Here is a 19913-nt window from a genome sequence, read left to right as displayed (position 1 = left end):
ACTTGTAGCCATAGTATTTGTAAATAAGACAGAGAGTGAAAATCACATACAAGAGAAGTATACTTAGTAATTGTGTGGACTTGACACTTGGTACAATCCGCATTCCCTATTTGGAAGAAATTAATATTGGTAATGATACAGGCTTCATATTGTCCTATAGCTCAACAATTCATGAACTGTTGGGGATGTGAGGCATTCAAAGATAATTTATTTTGTACCTTCATGTCCAAATTTGAGACCAGTGAGACTATCGTTGTAGATGGTTACTCAACTCATGTGGTAGAAAGAAAACTACTCTTTTCCCTTTTATTTTCCTCCAAGTTCTTGGAATTGAATTCAGAGCCTTGTGTTCGCTGGGCATTCAACTCTACCTACCACTTGAATCACACCCAGTCCTTTTAAGTTTTAGTTTGCAGGACCCTGAACTTTTGTATAGGTCCACATTAGACCACAAATCGTCTTACCTCTACTACTTGACTAGTAGAATTATAGGTGTGATACAATTGCCTCATTCCCAAGAATATTGCTAATATAATGACAAAAGTTAAACCCAAGTCCTAACTGTCAGTTTATGATCATAACTTTCAGGCAAGTAAGTGAACCTCAGTCTTTATAGTAAAAAAGAGGCTATGAATATCACTTTGTTTGAGAAAGGAAAAGTGAGGTACTCCTCAAATGTGGAAATAAATACATTGGCCTTTTCAAGGTTAAGCTAATAAAATTCCTACATAATAGCTGAGAAATCTACCTTTAGAAATAATAAAATTGTAAAGTTTATGATAGAACTGTTTTAAAAACTAGTCTTTTTTCTGATCAAAGAAAAACTACCTATCCACCAGACAAAAAAATCAGACATTAAAGAAAAATGGATTGTAGTTCTTGGTAAATATATTTTCAAAGACACTACAGAAGGATTTGTATGGATAAAAGCATGCTGTATCTGTTTTTGGCATTTAACTAGGTATTAATATAAATTTCTTATGTATTTGAGAGTTCTCAGCATTCCAAACTACATGATTGGACATAATATCTGAGAAGCTGATGTGATTAAAATTTTTAAAAAAACCAACACGTGACAGAAATGTGATCATCTAGGGGAAAACCAGGTGAATAAAATATAGACAATGGGCAGGAACCAAAACAAAAAGAATCACCCAGAAAGAAGAATGTAGATCAGGCTCAGGGCTTAAGGTTTTATGTGCTGACTTCATTGATCCTCTCAGCCACACAACATTGTTGCTCCATTTTTCTTTCACATGAGGAAACTATTTTCAAAGTTAAATAACACAAAGAACATTTCACAACTAGTTAGTGTTAGCAAGTCAATCTAATGACAGCAGTACACTTCCAGAGCCTGATTTGTCTTGTTTTTATTTTATCTTACTGACGTTACATATACATAGAATGAATTAAATAGTTCTGCACAGTTGTTTAGAAACAATGATACCTAACTCCTATCTCCCCTATCTCACCAATCCTGCTTTTTTCTTGCAAATGGATGAGTAATATGCATATATATATATATATATATGTATATATATATATATATATATATATATGACAGTCTACAGAATGGGAGATCTTTGCCAACTATCCACCAGACAATGGTCTAATACCCAAAATATACAGATAATTTAAAAAATGTAATCCTCAAAAACTAATAATCCAATTAATGGGCTAATGAGCCAAATAGAGACTTCTCAGAAGTAAAAATGGTTATTAGACAGATGAAGAAATGTTCAACATTTCTGGCCATAAAGGAAATAGAAATCAAAACAACATTGAGATTCCACCTCTCCCCAGTTAGAATGGTCATTATCAAGAAAACAAACAATAACACATGCTGATAAGGATGTGTCCAGAAGAGAACTCTAATATATTGTTGGTGGGAATGTAAACTTGTTTAACCAAAGCAATGTTGAGTTTACTCAAAATATTAAACATAGAACTATCCTATAATCCAGCAATTCTACTCCTGGACATTTACCTGAAAGATTACAATGGATACAGTAAAGTCACCAGCACAACCATGTTTATTTTATTTTTGGGGGGGGGGTCCAGTCGTAGGGCCTGAACTCTGGGTCTGGGCGCTGTCCCTTAGCTCTTCAGCTCAAGGCTAGCGCTCTACCACTTGAGCCACAGTACCACTTCTGGCTTTTTTCTTTTTGCTTATGTGGTGCTGAGGAATCGAACCCAGGGTCTCATGCATGCAAGGCAAGCACTCTACCACTGAGCCACCTTCCCAGCCCAACCATGTTTATTATAGCACTATTCAAGATGGCCAAGGTATGGAATCAGATGAGATACTCTGATTTTTTTTTTTAAATATTACACAGGATGGGTACCAATGGCACACACCTGTTATCTTGCCTCAAGAAATTGAGATCTGAGAATCAAAATTTGTCTCAGGCAGACAAAGTTTCAAGACTCTGATCATCAAATAACCAACAAAAAGCCAGAATCCAAGGTATGGCTCAACTAGTAGAAGGTGGCCTTGAGCATAAAAGCTAATAAAAAAACATGAGGCCTGGAATTCAATGCTCAGAATTGACATAAACCTTTATTAAATAAAATATTAAGATTTTTTCCAGTGGGCTTTATTTCATTTCTTTGGTTCCTCTTCTAGATTTTTGTTTATTCTTCAATACAAATTTATTGAGTGTAGACTATGTGCCAGCCACTATTTTAGATGCTAGGAATCTATTATACTCTGAGGTAGGCATCTATTTTTATACTTTGAGAGCATCAGAAGGCCCTTTCATCTGGAAACTGAGATTGTAAAATATTTTCATTAGTTTTTCTTTGACTATTTCCTATCTTCTGGTCTCTTCTTTTAATAATCCCATTATTAGTTATTGGAGTCCTGAATTTTCCTGTAATTTCATATCTTCTTTTTTCTATATCCTTCTATTAGTCTTTTTGTTCTACTTCCTAGGGCATTTTCCTATCTTCTAGCCCTTATATCGAATTTCTCATTTCTACTGTCATAGTTTAATGTCTATGTGTCTTTTGAGCTCACTGAATATTTCTTTTATCGGTAATCATGTAATCATTTCATATCTTATCTCTCTGGAGAAGACTGTTTATTTTTAAAGTTTTATATTGACACGATTTGTTTCCTGTAACTTGGTTTCTTCTGTTTGTTTTGGTCTCTCTTTTATTTGTAGGCTACCTACAGGTATCTGGTGATCCTTGACTATCTAGCTTTATTTTAAGAATAACATCGAGAAAAGGACACTTCGTGTGAATAAAGGAACTTTCTACTGAAGTCTGCTTCAGGATGACGTTATTAGCCAACATACAGATGAGTGTCAGTGTTTTTTTTTTTTTTTAAAGGATACTTCCAGGCTTCTTCAAACAAAATTTAAGGCCAGACAAGAGTTTTCTGAGTTGAGTGAAGGAAAAAGATTGATAAACCCTCAATACATAATTTACAAATTTAGTCTTCATCTTTTGTCTTCAGTATTACAGCTGTCACCCTTGCCCAAGACACCAAGCCAGAGTCCATTTGTTCTCTTCATTACAAGTCAGGTAGAGATGGTCTCCTACCTGAGAGAAGTATTGAGAATTGAGGATCCAGTAGCTTCTTACAAGGACTTCCACAAAATACCTTGCTTAAATACCACTCTCATTCCTAGTTCCTAAGGTGACTGTTGCTCCAGTTTTCAAGGCTTGATATTATAATTAGGGTGGTTATAAAAAGGAAGTGTAAGATGCAGAATTCTTTGGTTTCTATTGGCTCTGGCACTGTGGCTAATGCTTATAATGTTATATAAGGCCAGTCTAGGCAAACAATTTATGAGATCCTATTTGGTAAATAAAACGCTGTGCATAGCAGGGCATCCCTTCATCCCAGCTACATGGGAAGCATAAAAAAAGGATTGGAGTCCAGGTTGGCCAGGCAAAAAGCAAGACCCTATTTGAAAAACATCTAAAGCTAAGGGGGACTAGAATCTAGCTCAGTTGGTAGAGCATTTGTCTGGTCCCTGAGTTCAATTCCCAGTTTCAGCATTAAAGCATTTCCTCAGCAACCACACCTTCTCATCACCAAGATTTGCCTATGAATACTTATGACAGGACCTGCATTTCCACTTCCTTTATCTCTTCAGTGACTTTATTTCAAGTACACAGTACTTCTCCCTAGCCTTCTCCAATCATCTTCTAGCTGATTTCCTTGTGACACTTTCAACCCCTTACTTGTTCATTCCTCATAGTGAAGTCATTGCCACCTTTTGCAAAATGCAAGCCAGATCTTGTTCTACACAATCTTCTTTAAACCCTCAGGTTCCCCCCCCCCCCCCCCCAATAATGCTGACAGTCCTCAGGAAGGCCTGTAAGGACTTGAAAGAACTGACTGGGAGTCTTCTCCGGCCTTACCTAGTCCCATGCTGCCCAGACATAATGTTTTGTATTCTGTCTTTTTTTTTTTTTCTGATGCTATGTCCCCACAAAGGGCCCTTCTGGCAACAGAGGTGGTCGTTACAGCTCTTCCAAACAGACAGATTCACCCTCCACTTGACCTGAACATGTTATTACTTTTTCATTCCTCAGATCTTAGCTCAAGCATCACCTCCTCAAGAAAGCCTAGTGAGGTCAGGGAACATTTTTGTGTAATCACATGGAAACAAGCTTCCTTTCTTTATGATACTTATTTCAGTTATTAATGCTGTCATCCTTTCATCATTTTTATGACTATTGGATTAATATCTTTCTCTTCCTCCAGACTTTAACTACTATGACAGCAAAGAATGTATCTGTGATCTCTCAACTATGTTCTTAGGACCTCTTAATTGCTAATTCTACTTCTTTTTAAAATTTAGCTAATTTATGTATTTACTTACTTTTACAGTGCTAGAAATCAAATCCCAGACTTGGCAAATTCTGTACCATTAAGTGATATACTCAGCTAATTGTGAATTTTCGGGTTGATTTTAAGAAATAATGTCTGGCAAAATAGCCCTCAAACTCAGTATATTATCAGGCAAAAGTTTCCTTTAATAATTCAAAGTCATCATCATTAAAAAAAATCTTATGCTGTTACAAAATTAATTTCTTTTTTATGTGCATGAGTTTTTTAACGTGTATGTTTAATTACTTTGGGTTGATTAAGTGGAAAAATAATAAACTGGTAGAATTTCTATTTTACCAATGAAATACTCAAGTAGATTAAAAAATCATCTAATACCAAAAAAGAAAAAGAAGCTGACCAGCTGAGGGTCCAAGAATTTGAGTTGAGGTTCACAGCCAAGACAGTATGAATCCAGAGCTTGTGTGCTTAATCCCTCTAAATAAGAAAAGTGCTAAGTAAATCTTTTCAAGAAGCCAGGTAGTTTCACCAGAGAAAATGATCTTACATTGAGAAAACCTTCATTTGATACAAGGAAGAGCCATTTAGAAGCATTAAACAGAGGAATAAGTTATCTTTGAAAATAGGTTACATATCTATTAAGACAAGCAAGATGGGCATACAGCTCAGAAGTGTCAGTCTGTGAGACCTTCTAAGATGCTTAGACTCAATCTTTTAAAGCTTCTTCCCACTCTCCAAATCTGAAAGGTTATTAATGGGTTTGTTTTTCTGGCTAACAGTTTGCCCATTGTAGTCAAGCTTTCATTATCTCAGAGCAGTTTATCCAGGGCAAATCTTGCTTTATTGAGTTTAATAGTCACTTTGCTTAATGCTTGCTGTGTTAACAACTTGACATATGCTTCATCCACAGTCAACACCTACTCCATATCATTACTTCCTTTGTTTTGTTTTGTTTTTTCATTACTTGCTTTGTTGACATTACAGTGTCTTCAGGGAAACACTTTGAAAGCCAAAACATAATGCCCTCATGTGCTGCTATAACAAAATACCTAAGCCTTGGTAATGTATAATGAGCAACAATGTACTGACACACGATTCTGGAAGCTGAGAAGTTCTAAATTCAGGGGCTGGCATCCATTGAGGGCTTTCTTGCCTTGTTATTCTATAACACAAGTCAAAGGGAGCTGAACTTGTCCTTGTATAGGGACTCTAGTCGCTCAAGAATGTTAATCCATTTCTCTTCACCTCTTACCCCATCTCCCAGCCTCCCAAAACTGCCTTACTGGGGATTAACTTCCCAACACATAAATTTTGGTATATTTCGAACCATAGCATAGTACCTACCTCCCCTCTCAGTATAACTCTCCTGTCCTGCCCACAGAAAAGAGAGTAAGATTATAAATGACACTAAGAAGAAAGATACAAGATGAGAATATAAATAAATTTACATGATTGTCATGAGGATTTGATGACCCCAAAACACATGAAATAGAGGACACTATGACCCAATACATCAAAAGGGCAAAAACCATAGTAACAGTTTTAGGAAGACAGTCTTCACAGCTATTATGAAGCTTGCTTAAAATACGCTTAAGATATGATTGAAGAAATACATTACATTTTTCCACAGTATAACACCTGTTTTCACTGTATTTGATGTTGGTATAATTTGGGGAGGGAAAGGGAAAAAACAAATTGTTTAAATAGGGATACAGACTGACCCATTGAAACAATGAAATGTACAAGATGCTATGTCGAAAAATGAACTTTACAATTTATCAAGGGGTGGGAGGAGGAGGGGGTGAGGGGTGTAGCTGAGGAGGTGGGAGGGAAGGGATGGTAGGGGGAAAAAAAGGAGGAGGAATGTACTTATTACCTTGCTCAAACTATAACCCCTCTGTACAATATTTTCACAATAAAAAACTTAATTAAAATAAAAAGAAATACATTACATTTTTGAAATCTTAAGGTACTTATATTTATAGGGAAAATAATATATGCATATGTGTGTGTGTGTGTGTGTGTGTGTTGGTTATAGTGTGTGTATAGGAAAGCATGATCGAATTGTGGTTACCAAATCTCTTCCCTGATGATTAAATTAAAAGTTAAAAAAATGGCCTACAAGTGAGTATTTCTTTATTTTCTTTAGGATACCAGAAATACCACTGAATCTCTCTGTTCCCCAATCTAGTGTCCTTAAGGATCATCTTGAGAGCTTTATGAAAAACAAGGATTGATCCTTGTTAGGTTTTTAAAAAGAGGTGACCGAGTAAGAACTGAAACTGCACCACGCACGTGGTATTCAGGTAAGGGGTTTATTCAGTAGACCTGCTGGGACCAGGCAAGGTTGGCACTCCACGCGGCTGGCAAAGGAAAAAAAGAGAGCGGTCTGGCGGCGGTTTAGGCCTTATATAGGGTAGGGGGCGGGGAAGGGTGTGTCCAGGTAAAGGGAAGTGGGATCAGGTGGGAGAAAGGTGTGGCCACATCAGGTTAGGATGTGACCTCAGCAGATGCGGACGTGACCTCTTCCAGGTATCCCAGTTGCCTAGGTAACGCAGGTACTGGGCGAGGTCTGTTCGTCGTCCAGGAATGGACCTTACATTCCAGCCTTTTGATAATTATGAAAAAGGGCGAAGACTCTCTCTGGCTACTTCCTGCTGGCAAGGGGCGTCGTAGGGGTAAAAGGCTGGGATGTGGTCCATGCTGGGAGAAGGCAGCAGGCTGCAGCTGTCACTTGGGTGTTGATTCCTCGATGAAGTCTGGAGGAGGCGAGTCTGTTGGACGGAGTCTGGAGAAGTTTCATGAGGCATTGACGGAAACCTGAACAAATGGAAACTCTGACAATTTTTAAACCTAGAATGGCTAGCCTTTGAGAGGGAACCTAGAGGGGAGGGTCCCCGGGACCCAGCCTGCGTCACACTCTTCAGGGCACAAGCCAAAAAGTAGAGTCAGTCTGGTGAGTGAATAAGAGCTGACCAGGCAGAAGCGGCGTCCCGACTTCCCCCAGAGCCCTCTAGAGAGAAATGGCCAAGCCCCCAAAGCCAAGCGTCCTCGGCTTCAGAGGTGACCGGCCTTTCAGCTAAAGGCCGTAGGAGCTCTCTGGCGTGGCGCCACGTCTGGACAGAGACTGAGTGACAGAGAGCCGTAGAGTAGTTTCACTCACCAGAGTAGAGAAGTGGTGTGGACGTGGATGTGAAGGCCAGAAATGGTATTGGTGAAAAATCTCGCATGGTGTCAAGGCACTTTGGTTCACACAAAAGGGGTAGTTATTGGGTAGATGAAAAGAACACCATGCGCTATTCAGGCAGGAAAAGAAGTTACTGAACTGTAGTCCCACCCAGCATGGTGGAGAAGCATGGCTGAAAAAGGAAAGGGGGGGGAAGAGAGGTGACCTAGTAGGAGGTGACTGCTTCCTGGTCTGCCAGTTCCATGATGTCTGCAAGAAGTGAGTCTCTTCGATGAAGTCTGGAGGAGGCGAGTCTGTTGGACGGAGTCTGGAGAAGTCTCATGAGCATTGAGGGGCTGGAAAAAAATACTAGAGAGCAAATAAATGGCAAGAGGAAGGACTTGGGGCTGAAAATGTTGGTAGAAATGTCCCTAGTTACTTCTGACATCTGGCGACTAGGTAGAGAAGTCAGGTGACAAAGGCAAGAATATAAATTCCTGTTCAGTTAATAGGTAGACAGGTATAGACATTGGCTGGGTAGGCTTCTTACTTCTACTGACCTCCCGGCTCAGGTTAATTTTGAAAGGGCAGGCACAAAGTAGCTGATGTGACATCATCTCCTCTTACTCCTTTCCACGTTCCCTTGTTCCCCAGACTGGCTGAGTCTAGGTGCTCGTTGCTGGGATGGCTTGTCCCAGTTGGTATTCAAGATTTGAACTCAAGGCCTGGGCACTGTCCCTGAGCACTTCTGCTCAAGGCTAGCACTGAACCACTTTGAGTTATAGTACCACTAGTATTCAAGGAGGTTTGAACTCAAGGCCTGGGCACTGTCCCTGAGCACTTCTGCTCAAGGCTAGCACTGAACCACTTTGAGTTATAGTACCACTAGTATTTAAGGAGGTTTGAACTCAAGGCCTGGGCACTGTCCCTGAGCACTTCTGCTCAAGGCTAGCACTCTACCACACTGAGTTATAGTACCACTTGCAGAGTTTAGCTGGGAGACGGAGTCTTAGGGATTTTTTAGCCCGAGCTGGCTTTGAACTGAAATCTTTGCCACAAAAGCCCTTTATTATTTTCAATTAAAGCAACAAGGAGATCAAGTAGATTAAGTAGAGCTTACCTGGTTCTTATCAAGAATTGCCAACAAATATTCTGAAATGACAAAACTCATTAGATGTGATGAAAATTTTAGCATAGATATGCCCAGTATTTTAGAACCATGTAGTCAGTAGTAGAATACACAACACAAAACAAAAAAGGCAAAACTCAAAACCTAAAATTTTGACAACATTTAGACATCTTTGCTAACAAAGCACATCAGATGGTTGGGCCTCAGTTCCTAGGGCCTGTGAAAAGAGCAACTTGTTAGCAAGGCACCTTAGAATAGATGGAGTAGTAAACTTAGTGGAAGGTTAAGGGTCAGATGGGGCCAAACCCTTAACCCACCACGTGGCCAAGATGGCGGATTCAAGATGGCGAATTTCTGAAAGAATGCAAAGAAAGCCTGAATAGATTAAGCCTACATTGGCTAGCCTTTGAGAGGGAACCTAGAACCCGGCCCTATGCCAATCATGCCCGGCCTTTCCACTCCTCCTGGCACGTGGAGAACCCAACTCTAGCGCAGGGCTCCCTCCGGAGCCTGATGTGCCTGACCCTCTTTTTGACTCTGCCCCTCTTCCTGCTGAGCATCTGGTGCCTTCCCCACCTTCTTCACTCTCCTCTCCTTCACCCTCTATCTCTTCCCCCCCTGCAGCTCACACCCGGTCTCGCACTGGTGGCACACAACCTCCAACAGACCCCCTGTGCCCTTTGCGAGAGGTGGCAGGGGCTGAAGGTGTAATTAGGGTGCATGCGCCATTCTCAGTGTTTGATATTGCTCAGATTGAGAAGCGGCTGGGATCTTATGCCCAAGATTCTAATAATTATGTCAAGCAGTTTAAGAACCTGGCTCAGACCTATGACCTTACTTGGCAGGACATATATCTAATGCTATCCTCTACTCTTACTGCTGAGGAAAAAGAAAGGGTGTGGACTGCAGCCCAGGCACATGCCGATGAAGCTCACCGCCTAGATATTAACTTTCCAGTGGGAGCAACAGCTGTGCCTAGGGAAGAGCCCAATTGGAATTATCAACATAATGCTCCTGGGCGGGAAAGCAGAAATAGGATGATAACTTGCTTAGTGGCTGGCCTTCAAAAGGCAGCCTATCTTCCTGTTAATTACGACAAATTAAACCACATTACTCAAAGGCCCAATGAAAACCCGGCGGAATTTCTTGAACGCCTTACAGTAGCGCTCCAGCGCTATACAAGGCTGGACCCAGAGTCACCAGAGGCTAAGGTGGTTCTCAATACTCATTTTATTGCCCAATCAGCTCTCCTTCACGGCACCATTTATGTTAGGTTTTTAAAAAGAGGTGACCGAGTAAGAACTGAAACTGCACCACGCACGTGGTATTCAGGTAAGGGGTTTATTCAGTAGACCTGCTGGGACCAGGCAAGGTTGGCACTCCACGCGGCTGGCAAAGGAAAAAAAGAGAGCGGTCTGGCGGCGGTTTAGGCCTTATATAGGGTAGGGGGCGGGGAAGGGTGTGTCCAGGTAAAGGGAAGTGGGATCAGGTGGGAGAAAGGTGTGGCCACATCAGGTTAGGATGTGACCTCAGCAGATGCGGACGTGACCTCTTCCAGGTATCCCAGTTGCCTAGGTAACGCAGGTACTGGGCGAGGTCTGTTCGTCGTCCAGGAATGGACCTTACAATCCTCACATCTAAGCACTCTGGATAGTAGTCTATGAAACTTCTGCAAATGTTCATAATTTTGAACTGCTAAATTTGAACTGCAAGAACTTAACTATCCACTCTCAGTTTCCTCATCTGCAAAACATTTCACCCTACTGCTTCACAGGATGCCATTAAGATCAAATACAATAAAATGCAAAGTACCCTAGCAAAAATGAGACTGCATATAACTGTGCAAGGTATAACAAGCATGGAGGGCAATGAAATAGGCCTGGCAGAAAGAGCACACACAAATGCCTCTCAGTGACACATACGTGATCATCAAATTCTAAGACTTAAATAGGATCTGAATGTTTCCTAAACAAATCAGTTCATCATCTAGTTGCCTTATAAATCTTCCACATTTCTCTAAACCTGGACACAAAGCATTATTTATATAAAGTACATGGGAAAATTACTGGATAGACCTCAGCCCTTGAAAGACCATTCATTCATTCTTGTCTTTATTTCTCCACTTACTCAACTGTCATAATTGGTCATTTCAATCTATGCAAGGTGATATATTAAGATTATTAATCTCCAAACTTGCATCAACACATTGCCAATGCTTTGGCCAAATTCCCAGATTGCCTGTTGTGGCTGTGTGTCCATCCCCCACCTTCAGCACACCCATTGCTAACCTACCTAACCTGTTAGGCCAGCTGGCTTCTTTAGAGAATTAATGATGCACTGTGGAGACCCTTAGGCAAGAGGGAGCTGGAAGATGGGTGTGGGAGAGTTCATGTCCCTCTCCCCTCCCCTGGGGCAGCAGATAGCCAATCCATGAGAGTAGAGAAGTATGAAAGCCCAACTGCCTGGCCTTGAGCACAATGCATTATTTCATGTTGATTACTCTCCAGAGCTCCTATGACATTAGATTGAGAATAAAATGTCACCTGTGAATGCCCCTTGTTGGCTTCTTACTCCTCATACATCCTCCCCTGGACAGCCCCCCTCCTCACCTACCCTCATTCTTTTTCTGGTATTTAAAAACTCACAACTACTTAATCTCTGCTACTCCAGAGGTGTATCTCAGGAGGACTGTGGTTAGAGACCATCAAGGTTTAAAATTTAGTGAAATCCTAATTCAACGAATTAGTGTGATGGCTTACATCTAGAATAGCTACTTGAGAGGCATAGGTAGAAAGATCAGGGGGTCCGAGCCCAACTCCAGAAACAAGCAAGACTCTTCCTAAAAATAAATAAAGAAAAGGGGGATGGGGTAGGAATCAAGTGGCAGAATATTGTCCAGTAAGCACAAGGCTAAGTTGAAAACTCCAATACTCTCTTTCCCTCCCACAGAAAGGAAGAAAGAAAGGAAGAAAGAAAGAAAGAAAGAAAGAAAGAAAGAAAGAAAGAAAGAAAGAAAGAAAGAAAGAAAGAAAGAAAGAAAGAAAGAAAGATTGCCAGTCTTCATTCCGGCATCTTCCACATAACTTCTATAGCTTTCTCAACTATAGGTATTATAAAATTTAAAGGAATTTTTCATGAATTTTTCTGATAGCTGAGATAGCATGCACACTTTTGTGTCTGTAATAGGTCCATTAATTTCTTCTTTTATAGCCTCAAGTCTTTTATCCATCTTAATAAATCATATTAGGTGATGTTTATGTATGTCTTACACACAGAAAAGTGAACAAATCTTAAGTACAGAGCTTAATAAATTTTGCTTATGCACATCCACTTAACCAATTCACCAGATCAAGATTCCTAACATTTCCAGCACCTGAAGACTGCCCAGGCTTCCTCCTACTATTCTACTTTCCATGTGGACAAGTTCAGCCTGCTCAGTATCTGTAATACCAACAGCCTGTCCTTGCTTTTTTGACTCAAGCGTCTTTCACCCAATACAACATTTTGAAATTTTAGCCATGTTGCATATACAGTCTATCCCTTTTCATTTTGGTGTGATTTCCCACTGGATGAATAGACCACAACTTACTGGACTCCATTCCATTGTTGATTGGAACTTGGATTCTTTATAGTTTAGAGCTATTATGAATAAGGTAACTAAGAATAATCTTTATAAGTCATTTGGCAGAAACAAGTGGTCAACCTGGGTATCCACTCAGGCCTGGAACTTCTAGGTCCTAGATGAAATGATTGCCTGGTTTTGGTTGATACTAGAGCAAATATTAACTCTCTCAAATTTGTGTACATTTTTACAGGGTTGGATACTTGCAATTTAGAGGATAATTATGTTTTTCTCGAGTTTTGTTGGAGTATAATTTTCACACATAAAATCTACCCCTTTTTAATGTATAGTTTTGAGAATTGGGGCTTGGATTACAGTGGCTTAGCTGGCATTGCAGTGGAGATAAAGAACACTGCTATCACCCTAACAATCTTCTATCCTAACATAAATGTTTATGTTTTGGATGTAATCATGTGTTCCTTACCTCTTAATATTTTGCTGCTTAAAAATTTTCCTGTTTGTTTTTTCAGAGGAACTCTGTAATTACTCTACAATGATTTGAAATAAATACCATTGCCTTCTTTTCTAAAAACATGTATCTAATAATAGCCTTTGAGTTGAACAAGTCAGCTTTGGAGTCCTAGTCACCGACATGCAGAATGCTACTTAAGGCAAGACACTATCTTCTCTGATAATCCTTTTCCTCTTCTGTAATGCAATGATAATAATGGTGCCTGTGTCATTGGTTGTTGTCGGTAGTGAAAATAACTAATACATATTGACTGTTTGCTATGTGCAGGCACTGTAGTGATTTATTTAAATTTTACAACAGTCTTGTGGAGTACAGATTGTCCCTCTTCTGACTTTGTAGATGCAAAAACTAAAGCACAGAGAAAGTAAGTACCCCAAATCCTGAGTCAGGCCAACAGCCTTGTGCTGGCTATTGTGGAAATTCTGTGACTTACAACCAAGGAGGCAAGATAGGCAAATAACAGAGCCTGGAGCCCAGAGTCCAACACAAAGGACAAAGATACACTGATTTCTTATTATCATAATTCACTTCCTCTATTTTCTCAGTGAAGTTGTATAATTGTCTTTATGTCCATCTCTTTTTTTTTTTTTTTTTTTACTTTTATTCTTTTTTATTGTGAAAATCCTGTACAGAGGGGTTACAATTACATGGGCAAAATAATGAGTACATTTTTTTAATTTAATTTAATTTTATTTGAGAACATACTGTACAGAGGGGCTCCAATTACATGGGCAGGATAATGCATACATTTCTTACCAAGCATTGCAGCCTCCTCCTTTGTTTACCCTTCACCTCCCTTCCCAGCCTCCCCCCTCCCCCCACCCAATTATACCCCCCTCCCCCCCCCCACACCGACATTGTAAAGCTGGTTTTGACATGACATTTTGTACTTCTCATTGTTGCAACAGGTCCACCTGAATCCTTAAAAGACTTGTTTGTCCCCATCTATGTCCATCTCTTAATAAGGCTACTGATAAATATTTTTATGTGTTTGTACTATTGTGCCTTTGTATCTCTTTTTCCTGGGTATTTTCTCACTGGATATTTGGGGATGTGTTAAAAAGCATGGACTCATTTATATTATTTCAGTTGCAGATGATGTGGTCTTTTAGTATCTAGTGAAATTAATAGATAGGTAAGGAGGGGGAAAAATGGAACTAAGAAGCAAAACTTTCACCAGGCACCAGTGGCTTACACCTATAATCCTAGCTAATCAGGAGGCTGAGATCTGAAATTGTAGCTCAAAACCAGCCAGCTGTGGCTCAAAGTGGTATAGCTCTAGCCTTGTGCACAGAGTATTGAGATAGAGCCCAGGCTGGAGTTCAAGCCCCACAACCACCACCACCAACAACAAAAAGAAACAAAACTTCCATCTAAGGATGAGAAGGAGAATAGGAAGATATAAAACTCATATGAAAATAGTATAAAAACATCAGAGCACTTTTTAACTCATCCCATATAATTCTATTGTTTCACGTGCTAATTTTAAATCTTATTTACAGTTTAAGTTAACTAGATAAATGTTTGAATCTTTTCTCACCCCTTGGGAAATTCTGAAGTCTATAAATATTTCTTCCTGTCTACATGTTCAGGTGGGTTTTGCTTTTGTTTTTGTTTTTGTTGTTGCTCTTGTTCTTGTTAATCTGATGGCAGAAGCTAGGGAATTTTATTGAAAACTTAATTTCTCTTAAAAAGCCAAATCCTGTGTATGGAGATTTCTTGGCAAGTGTGGGAACTCTTGGGAAAAATGCTTATATTTTGACTGTTTACAGTAGCTGTATTTAAAAATGAGTGTGTCAGCACTTGCCAAGATGTTTAGATGGCAAGAAGGTGTGACTGTGTCACTGTAACATAATGACTTATCTGCTATTGGTCAAGAGGCCCATGAGAAAAGGTGTTACATTAAAGCTTAAAGATGGAATAATTACCATAGGACTAATCAAAAGACTGTTTGAAGGAGGGGCATGGCACACACACCAGGATCAATATTAATGAAACTTACCACATCAGACCAGGGGGAAGCATAAGGGCAAGTGGAAGGGCTGCAGATAAAGCCATGTTATGAAAAGTCCCCAAAACTAACCAGCTTGATCCCAATCCCTTATGATAAGCTTATGAGGTACGCCAATACCATACAGCACGAACATGCTCATGTTAATTTAGACTTGGGGTTGGTAAACAACAAAACTCTAAATAAAATGGGTTTCAATAAAGAAAAAGTTGTATTTGATCATCAATGGGAAGTCAGGAGTGGATTTGGCCTAAATGTAGTTGGGTTCAGAGGCTCAAATAGAAAATGGAGACCTTACCATCATTTTCTCTCAAAGATCAACAAGCACAAGGAGAACCCCTCAGCCTCTCTCATTCATTGCTTCCAAGAGTAGGAGGGGTGATCTGGGTCACAGATGCCTTGGGACAGACTGGCTAGTAGGTCTCACAACTAGCAAGCAGCTCAGCTCACCAAACAATGAATAGCTTGGAAGAAAGTCATCCAGCCGGGATTCTGTGAAAGAAGTTTGGAATATGGCCATGGTCCAGCTCTTCAGTGCCCTTTCTTGTATCTGACCAGATGGTTTGTCAATCTGCCCTCTTGCTTTGTGCTAAGCACTCTGAAATGGAGGGCAAGGTCCAAAGATTCCAGTCATGCCAGTGACTAGTGATGAGTCAGAACTAAGCAGTTGAGGACTAAAGAGTTCTTTTGGACACCTATTCCAAGGCTGAACTCAATTAGCTTTTCTAATGCCTAACTTCTTTTCCAGCTGAATGGCTTACTCCTAATAGAAATGCTTTAGCAAATGTTTCTATTCTTCATCTTAGTAGAGGTTGTCAACTTTGGCTACCCTTAGAATTACCTGAGAGCACACTACCCAGGACCAGTTAAATCAGAGGCTTCATGAGAAGCTGCAGGCCCAGAAATCAGCATTTATGTAATCAAAATGTGTGGCTCCTGGACAGCCACATTTAGCAAATACTATCTCTTTTTGGTTTGTCTGTTATTTTTTGCATTTTCATTGTTATTATAAAGGTGATGTACAGAGAGGTTTCAGTTTCATAAGTCAGGTAAAGAATACATTTCTTTTTGAACAATGTTACCCCCTCTCTTACTCCAAACATTATCTTTTTCTCCTTTCTTCCCTCCCTCTCCCTCCTTCCCTTCTTCCCTCTCTCATTTCCTCACTGTTATGATTCTGCGGCTGCCTGGGAGCTGCCACCTGGGGCCATGGCTCAGATGGAAATTTAAAAGTCAAAAGTATGATTGCTATCACACCACCATAAAGGGAGGAAACTACAAGCTGAAACATCGTAAGCTGGTGATTGTCTGATGTACGCTTGAGAACATCAGATCTCTTCCAGGACGGGACTACAGCCAGAGGAGAAACTTCTCAAGGTGGCATCAAACTGAGCTGAGCAAGGTCAATAAAAATGAAAGCCACTGGGCACCAGTGGCTCGTGCCTGAAATCCTAGCTACTCAGGAGGCTGGCATCCAAATGATCACAATTCAAAGCCAACTTGGGCAAAAACTTCCTTATAGTTCTAGCTCTAAAACAGCTATCAAAAAGCCAGGCTGGAATATGGCTCAAGTGCCTGCCAAGCAAGCAAGCGTGAGGTCATGAGTTCAAACTCTGCTACTGGCAAGAAGAAGAAAAGGAGGAGGAGGAGGAGTGAAAGGAGGAGGAAAAAGAGGAAGAGGAGGAGGAGGGGAGACGGAGGAAGAGTACAATAAAGTAGGGAAGGAAAACAGTCAAAAATAATCATAAAAGCCATCTCTAAGTATGAAAGGTCAAGCACTGAACTTTAAAAAATTATTATCTTAAGTAGTAAATTTCTGAAATTTTAACTTCAACTTTATATAAAACATGGTATTTAATACTTTTTCCTAGCAAGTATATATTGATGGAAATAAGCATCTATTTTTAAGCATCTGTTTTGTGTCACATAACATGCATGTTGCATATTAACATACATTTTACAAAGAAAATACCAGTATACTAATAATAAAAAACGGAAGTAAAATATGAGTAAATGAGCGAAATATCCAGAAGTCGCTGCAGATAAGGATCTATTTGGCTGTCACGAAACTCAAACCCTCTGTATCTTGTGAACCTAATCAGGTAATTGTGAAGGAAAATGAGTCTTTCAAGAAAGACTGTATGAAAAACAGCACGGTCAAAGCTGCTAAAATTGTAGCAATGGTGGCTGCTGGTGCCATAATCTTGTGCTGCTGCAGAATTGGTCTTGATGACATGCAGTGAAGGCAATGAATGAATAAGTAACTGAATGAATAAATGAAAATATGTGGAGTGTTAAAAAAAAGTTTAAGACCATTTGTACGTGTGTGTGTGCTGGTAGTGGGACTTAAACTCAGGGCCTAGGCACTGTCTGTTAGCTTTTTAACTCAAGTATGGCACTCTACCACTTGAGCCACAGCTCCCTACTTCTGCTGGTTAATTGGAGACATCTCTCATGGATTTTCCTGCACAGGCCAGCTTGTATTATGATCCTCAGATCTCAGCCTACTTAATAGCTGGAAAATCAGGATTTGTAAAATCAACTTAAACACAAAGTAGGCATCAAAAGAATGAAAATAAAGTAAAAATTATTTAGAACCTTGAATACTGTAGTGTGAGAGAAATTTAGTTTCAAGAGAATTGCCTGAAGGACTTCTAAACTATTTTAGAGATTCTAGTTCTTTCCTCTGTTCTTGATAAATAAATGAGATGCTTCATGAACATAGAGTTTCTCACCATTCTTTATGTGCGGTTCTTGCCTTTTTTTCCTTTCAACATAGCATATCACGTAAGGCAGGTAAGAAAATCTCAAGTACTGTCTATCCAAAGAAGAAAGGGGAAGAGGCAAGGCAAGGGCACTGGAGGGGAAGAGAATTCAGGGCAACTATTTTCAGGATCTATGTAAGCTTTGCCATAGGGTCAAACCTATAACTAGTGACCCAAGAATTATCTCATATTGTGTCCTCAGGTAAATTACATCTCTAAGCTTTATATTCCCCACCTGTAAAATGGGCTTAATAATTGTACCCCTCTCTTTATGAGAACATAATAAAATAATGAATGTAGAGTGTTTAAGACAATGCCTACAGGGGCTGGGAAGGTGGCTCAGTGGTAGAGTGTTTGCCTTGCATGCATGAGGCCCTGGGTTCGATTCCTCAGCACCACATAAGCAAAAAAAAAAAAGCCGGAAGTGGTGTTGTGGCTCAAGTGGTAGAGTGCTAGCCTTGAGCTGAAGAGCTGAGGGACAGCGCCCAGGCCCAGAGTTCAGGCCCCACGACCAGACCCCCCCCCCCCAAAAAAAAGACAATGCCTACAAAATATTACCTAATGATAATAATAAAAGCTTACCAGTAACATAATCTCAGTGTGAATGCCAATAGTGTGAAGAAAAGGAACCTATTAATCTAAATAGTTTTAGGTTTCATTTTTAGTAAAACTACTTGCTTTCATTTTCCCTTCTAGGCTACTCAGGCTAATATATCACTTGTTCATCTTTCAAAATAGAAATGGAGTTGCTGGTAATCAGATAGAAAAGGTATCATGTTTGTCTTAATTTACCTTTATTTGCACATTATTTGTTTCAGGATGCTCCTGAAATGAGTGATTTCAAGCCAAATCTTTACTGTTGGGATGGAATCTGGCAGCTCACCTCCTGAATGAGGCTGGACCTGGGCAGGCTTCTAAAAGACAAGGCTGAACCCCCTGCCCAACTGGTAGACTGAAAGATTATCTGCCAGAGATTGCAGCTGTCCAGCCAATTCCAGAAGAGCCTGAGTTCATGCGATCACAGCTTTTAAGTCATCTGTGCACATCTACTTGGTAAATAAGACATGCATAATTTCGGGCCCCTGTCAGCAGATACAGCTGTCACCTGGCTTCCTGCACAGGGTGTGAGAGGTTTCTCACTGAAGTGACTATGTCACTCAGTACACTGGTTATCTAAGCAGATAGTGACTTAGAACCTATTTTGCAGTTTTAGTAGCGGTAGATTTTTTCCAGTCATTTTTTTCATCTACAAGCTGGTGGCTCTAAGAATTATTTACATTCTAATTAGGAGTGCTCAGACCCCTTCTACGGAGGGAGTCAAGCGGCTTCTTACTTTCTATTGGCAGGCTTCAGCAGAAAACAGCTTAGGCTTGCTGAGCCATTGGACCAAAACAAAGTAACTTGCTGAAGACCAAAAACCAAGTTCTCGTTCACCAGCTTTGCCTCTGCTTGGCTGAGGCTTCTTCCTATAAAGCTGCTCTCTGCAGCAATCAAACTACCGCCTGATCTTTTTTTCCTCTCCCTTTTTCTCTGGATAAAGCAATATTTTAATTGTTTTTACTTGCATATATGCATAGGATTCATTTATTGAGCTTATCCAAGAAATTACTTCATTCCTGGTGTGTCTTTTCAGATAAGGTGATCCTTTGAATGGTTGGTTCTTTTCTTTGTTTACCAAGAAATATTATTAAATATTATTCATTTCCATCTCCTTCCTAACACAGAAAGAAAGCATACTTCCCTTGACCACACAGAGCAGTTACTAGACACTAGTGATGAACCGTGGTCTGACACTCACTCACAAGGGTTACACAATAATATATAATCCCCTGGCACTACATCTTGCCTCCTTGTTTCTGCCTTTGTGTCTCTTCTTTCCCTGACTAAGTTGCCTGTCTCTTTCTCCACTTCTCACTTACTGTTTCTAATCTGCCATAAATA

This window comes from Dipodomys merriami, unplaced genomic scaffold, assembly GCF_024711535.1.
Source record: "Dipodomys merriami isolate MVZ:Mamm:240054 unplaced genomic scaffold, mDipMer1.0.p SCAF_49, whole genome shotgun sequence".
Classification (NCBI taxonomy): Eukaryota; Metazoa; Chordata; class Mammalia; order Rodentia; family Heteromyidae; genus Dipodomys; species Dipodomys merriami.
This window is presented reverse-complemented; position numbering follows the sequence as displayed.